Source organism: Pantherophis guttatus, chromosome 13 (genome assembly GCF_059756535.1).
Source record: "Pantherophis guttatus breed Tessera chromosome 13, ASM5975653v1, whole genome shotgun sequence".
NCBI classification, from domain to species: Eukaryota; Metazoa; Chordata; class Lepidosauria; order Squamata; family Colubridae; genus Pantherophis; species Pantherophis guttatus.
In genome coordinates this window covers 15,863,273-15,869,272 of record NC_142075.1, presented here as the reverse complement: position 1 = coordinate 15,869,272, position 6,000 = coordinate 15,863,273, and positions in this window count along the sequence as shown.

Below are 6,000 nucleotides of genomic sequence, written 5' to 3'. Positions count from 1 at the left end.
AAAAAAGTCCAGACTGCTGGAACAGCAAAGTTGGCAGTTAAAATAAGAGTTCCACCTAGTAGAAAGTTTGAGCTTTCTTTCCCTTGGTAGGAAATTGAAAGCAAATCTTGCTGAAATTTCTTGGAAAGCCATTGCATGTCAAAACCCAATGAGAGATCAAAAAGCCTTATTCCCTTTAGGTGCATTCCATGGGATGGGAATAAACTCTCTTAACTTTGCAGGAAACTGCACTTAAGGCAAAGCTGAGTGCAATCAGTTTGGTCTATTGCAGTGCCAGACTACAGGATGATCTTCCCCAGCTCACAGTAAGTAGCTTTGTCAAAGCCTGCCGTACAGATGAAAATCCAAATTGAAGACAGATGCTCCGTTCTTCCTTTATAATCCTGGGCAGTGCAAGGACCCCAAATTTTTTTTGTGCTTTGTTTAGACTGGTGTTAGTTAACTTCCTTGGATCTCCATCTTTTCCTTCTTTCCCCATCTTCTTTATGCCTCTTTAATTTTTTTTTGCTTATCGCCCAAAGCAGCGAAAAAAGAGCAGGGAAAATATTTCTTGGCGTATCTTAGATCAGGTGTCGGCAACGGTGCGCGTGCCCACAGAGAGGGCTCTCCGTGCCACCTCTGGTATGCATGCCATAGGTTCGCCATGACAGCCCTATACCATTTCAGACAAATGGTTGCCCAACCTCTTTTTAAAAACCTCCAGTGATGGTTCAACTACAAGTTCTGGAGGCAACACACATTGTGGTATAATCTGTACCACCTCAGACAATAGACAGACATCCAGAAATCTGATGCAACAAGAGAGGGCAGAGCTTCCTCTGCAGAATAAAACATGCTCCAGATTGTTTAGAGGAAGCTTGAATATCAATATGAATATATCAATGTCTCAGCATTTCTCAGTAGCATCACCTTTTAGATTTAATATCCAGATGGCCGATAAGCACCTAGTCAGGGTTTCTAAAGGCAGCTTATTGAAATCCATCTCATGAGAATTCACTGTAAACCTTGAAACAGATGCTTATGGGCTCCCACGTATGTATACATGGACACAAACTCTTGAGATTTCAGCATGTGGTTTCTGGAACAGCATCTGTTTCGTCCATCATCAATTTTTTTTAATGTTTCTGTGCTGTGACATCAATTGCTGAAATAAGGAATGAGATTGGTTTTGAGAGCTTGGCTTCTCCAACTGCCTTTCCTTCTTAAACAACAACATGTGTTTTTTCCCCCCCTCTTCTGTAGATAGTAACATTTGCACACCCCAAACTATGTGGAACTTGGAAATTGATTGATTGATTGATATCCCATCTTTATTATTTTTTTACAAATACCTCAAGAGTGCAAACTTATCCAACATACCTATTTTCCCTCACAACAATTCTGTGAGGTGGGCTGAGCTGATAGGGAGGGACTGCCCCAAAGTCATCCAGCTGGCTTTCATGTCTAAGACAACACTAGAACTCACCGCTTCCTAGTGATTGGCCCAAAATCACCCAGTCGGCTTTCATGCCTAAGGAGGGATTAGAACTCACAGACTCCTGGTGATTGGCCTGAAGTCACTCAACTGTTTTCATGGCTAAGGCAGGACTAGAACTCACAGGCTCCTGGTGATTGGCCTGAAGTCACTCAACTGTTTTCATGGCTAAGGCAGGACTAGAACTCACAGGCTCCTGGTGATTGGCCTGAAGTCACTCAACTGTTTTCATGCCTAAGGAGGGATTAGAACTCACAGACTCCTGGGGATTGGCCTGAAGTCACTCAACTGTTTTCATGGCTAAGGCAGGACTAGAACTCACAGGCTCCTGGTGATTGGCCTGAAGTCACTCAACTGTTTTCATGCCTAAGGAGGGATTAGAACTCACAGACTCCTGGTGATTGGCCTGAAGTCACTCAACTGTTTTCATGGCTAAGGCAGGACTAGAACTCACAGACTCCTGGTGATTGGCCTGAAGTCACTCAACTGTTTTCATGGCTAAGGCAGCACTAGAACTCACAGGCTCCTGGTGATTGGCCTGAAGTCACTCAACTGTTTTCATGGGTAAGGCAGGACTAGAACTTACTGCCTCCTGGTGACTGGCTCAAAGTCACCCAGCTGGTTTTCACGGCTAAGGTGGAACTAGAATTCACAGTCTGCTGGTGATTGGCTCAAAGTCACACAGCTGACAATGTCGGCAGCATACAAAGAAAATATATATAAAATGTTTTATCGTTGGCATTTGCCCCCAGCCAGAATGGCAAAAAATGTACCCAAGTAGACCAGCGGAATGCTGGAAATGTAAAAGGAGGCAAGGAACATATTACCAGATGTGGTGGCTATGCCCAGATGCAAGGAAATACTGATCAAAGATAAGAAATTGACTAGAGGAAATTACTAAACAACAAATAGGTCTATTATCAGAACTATTCCTATTAGGTATATTAAGCTGAAATTATAGTAAAAAAACTCAGTATATAATATCACACATAATAACAGCAACTAGAATCATCTATGCACAATACTGGAAAAACGATAGTACTCCCTCTGATGAAATGGTGATTTTAAAAAAGTGTTGGAATGTGTGGAGATGGGCAGGCTAACAATGGAAATAAAAGAAAGAGGTGAAACAGAATACTATCCGATTTGGGACACGTGGTATAACTGGTTAGAGAATAGAAGCAAAGAATAAGGATGTAAAAGTAAATTAAGATGTGACAATAAAGGGTAATATATATAGGTATGTAATTGCAATATTGATGTATTGTATAGAATAGATACGTACACAAAAGGAAAGGGAGAATAATGAAAATAATTTGTACGCACTTAGGAGATAAACTGATGCCAGAGCGCTGTTAAAATCAAAATTGTGATATAAAATGAAGAAAACTGTTTAATAAAAACTATTTTTTAAAAAAATTAGAACTGTCCTAACACTTTCTCTGATAGCTATATTCAAGAACTCCTAGATAAGAAATGGTGAAAATGGTTCCTGGCAGAGAAAATTCCCTTTTCTCCTGCCAATTTTCATTCAGTTTGATGAAAAATACATGGCTTTGAAAATGGTTTCAAAGAAAAAAAATTTCAAAGGTATTTTCAAGGGGAGGGGGAGCCTGTGAATTCGTACAGACTTAGTAATGTGATAGCTAAAGGATGTATGTGAAAGTCCTGTGCTTCTTTGTGCATTGCTATTACACCCCAAGAGAAGACACAAGAGAAACTCTTCCCAAGAGGTATGTATGTGTGTGTGTGAGAGAGAGAGAGCGTGCAACGTTTTCACTGCTGTTGAGACATTGTGAAGAGTTTCTCCTTCTGCTGAAGAAATCAAAGAAAATGACCACTTCAATTGATCCGCTCTTAAATTCAATCAGGAATGACAATTTTTTTTTTATGTCCAGCTCTCCTTGAAATAAAGAAAGAAACCGAAAGAAAGAAGCTAGAATATTTATTTCTCCTCGAAATCCTTTTTTGAGATGCTCTAGGGCAACAAATCCTGCCAAGGGAATACTCTATAGAGTAGCGGTTGATGACGGGGCCAAATATAGAAGTAAAAAATTGTTTAACTCAAATGAAACATGCATAATAATTTGGAACGTTTTAAATAGAAATATACTCCATGGCTTGGATTCATAAAACACACTGATTGGGCTAAAATGGAGTGAGCCGGTTTGTGATAATCCACCATTAATTTAGCATGAATAGAGCAAGCGGCTGCATTTTCTTAGCTTCTAACATGTTGTATGAACGCAGACAGTGAGGGGGATTGTAAATTAAGCAACCACCGTCTGTGAATCCAGGTGCTAAGTGTGGTGGATAATTTCAAAGGTCCTGTTCTTTCAAAATCTTGGATATTTTTAAACTGGACTTGGTCTGGATCATTCATCTAATAGAGCATGTTCCTGTAAACCAGAACACAATTTTACTAAATAGGATACTTGCTCCAGATTAAATATTATTAATTATTATTAATCATGAATGGAACTGCATTCCACATAGATATAACTCACCATTTTTACTGGCAACCGATTGATATGATATTGGCAACGGTAGAGTTTCCTACCATCTTTATATCTCCGTAAGTTAGGGGATGCGGTGGCTCAGTGGCTAAGATGCTGCGCTTGTCGATCGAAAGGTCGGCAGTTCGGCGGTTCGAATCCCTAGTGCCACGTAACGGGGTGAGCTCCCGGTACTTGTCCCAGCTTCTGCCAACCTAGCAGTTCGAAAGCACATAAAAAATGCAAGTAGAAAAACAGGGACCACCTTTGGTGGGAAGGTAACAGCGTTCCGTGCGCCTTTGGCATTGAGTCATGCCAGCCACATGACCACGGAGACGTCTTTGGACAGCGCTTGCTCTTCGGCTTTGAAATGGAGATGAGCACTGCCCCCTAGAGTCAGGAACATCTAGCACATATGTGCAAGGGGAACCTTTACCTTTTCCAAAATAGTTAGACTTGAGAGGACAGCTGTTTAGCTCAAAGAAACTAACACTACTTTATTTTTTTGTTCCTACAAAAGGACAGGCATTTCTTTTAAATGTTGAACCCAAGACCTCCTTAAGTTAGAGAGGTTGGAGAATTTTGTTGAAAAATAAAATACCAGATTCTTCACACTGTATTCTTACAGACTATACTCCAAAAAGAGAATAAACTGTACCTCATCACTCAAAAATATTAGGATATCTGCCTAGAAAGGGGAAAAAAAAGAAAAATGCTTAAATTCCCAGAACATACAATGGCTATTTTACCATTCCTCTGTTTGTATTGGCATTTAATAGCATATGCACCAACACAAATTCCTTGTGTGTCCATCACACTTGGCCAATAAAAAATTCTATTCTATTCTATTCTATTCTATTCTATTCTATTCTATTCTATTCTATTCTATTCTATTCTATTCTATTCTATTCTATTCTATTCTACTCTACTCTACTCTACTCTACTCTACTCTACTCTACTCTACTCTATTATTCTATTCTATTCTATTCTATTCTATTCTATTCTATTCTATTCTATTCTATTCTATTCTATTCTATTCTATTCTATTCTATTCCATTCCATTCCATTCCATTCCATTCTAATAGACTTGTGCAGGAGTCATGCTGATGGAGAATCAGAATGGAGTCTCAGAAATTATTCCCAATCAATTGGGAATCATCTAAAATTCAACCAGTGGATCTGAAACTACCCACCCCCAATCTAGTTAATAAACTGTTTATGCAGGCAGGAGGGAAAAATGATTCTTCCGTTTTATGGACCGTTATACACTTCATTAGCACATTCAAAAGGAAATGTATTTGATGTTGCAGTGTTGTTTGGCTATCTGTTCCTGCTGCTACAGTCTGAGGTGCAGTAAAAACTTATATTGTAAAGGGTGTTGACCAGTATATAGAATAGAATAGAATAGAATAGAATAGAATAGAATAGAATAGAATAGAATAGAATAGAATAGAATAGCAGAGTTGGAAAGAACCTTAAAGGTCTTCTAGTCCAACCCCCTACCCAGGCAGGAAACCCTCCACCACTTCAGAGAAATGGTTATCCAACATCTTCTTAAAAATTTCCAGTGTTGGAGCATTTACAACTTCTGGAGGCAAGTTGTTCCACTGGTTAATTGTTCTAACTGTCAGGAAATTCCTCCTTAGTTCTAAGTTGCTTCTCTCCTTGATTAGCTTCCACCCATTGCTTCTTGTCCTGCCCTCAGGTGTTTTGGAGAATAGCTTGACTCCCTCTTCTTTGGGGCAGCCCTTAATATATTGGAACACCGTTATCAGGTCTCCCCTAGTCCTTCTTTTCCTTAAACTAGACATACCCAGTTCCTGCAACCGTTCTTCATATCGTTTAGCCTCCAGTCCCCTAATCATCTTTTTTGCTCTTCTCTGCACTCTTTCTAGAGTCTCAACATCTTTTTTACATCGTGGCCACCAAAACTGAATGCAGGATTCCAAGTGTGGCCTTACCAAGGCCTTATAAAGTGGTGTTAACACTTCACATGATCTCGATTCTATCCCTCTATTAGCTTCTGAGGTT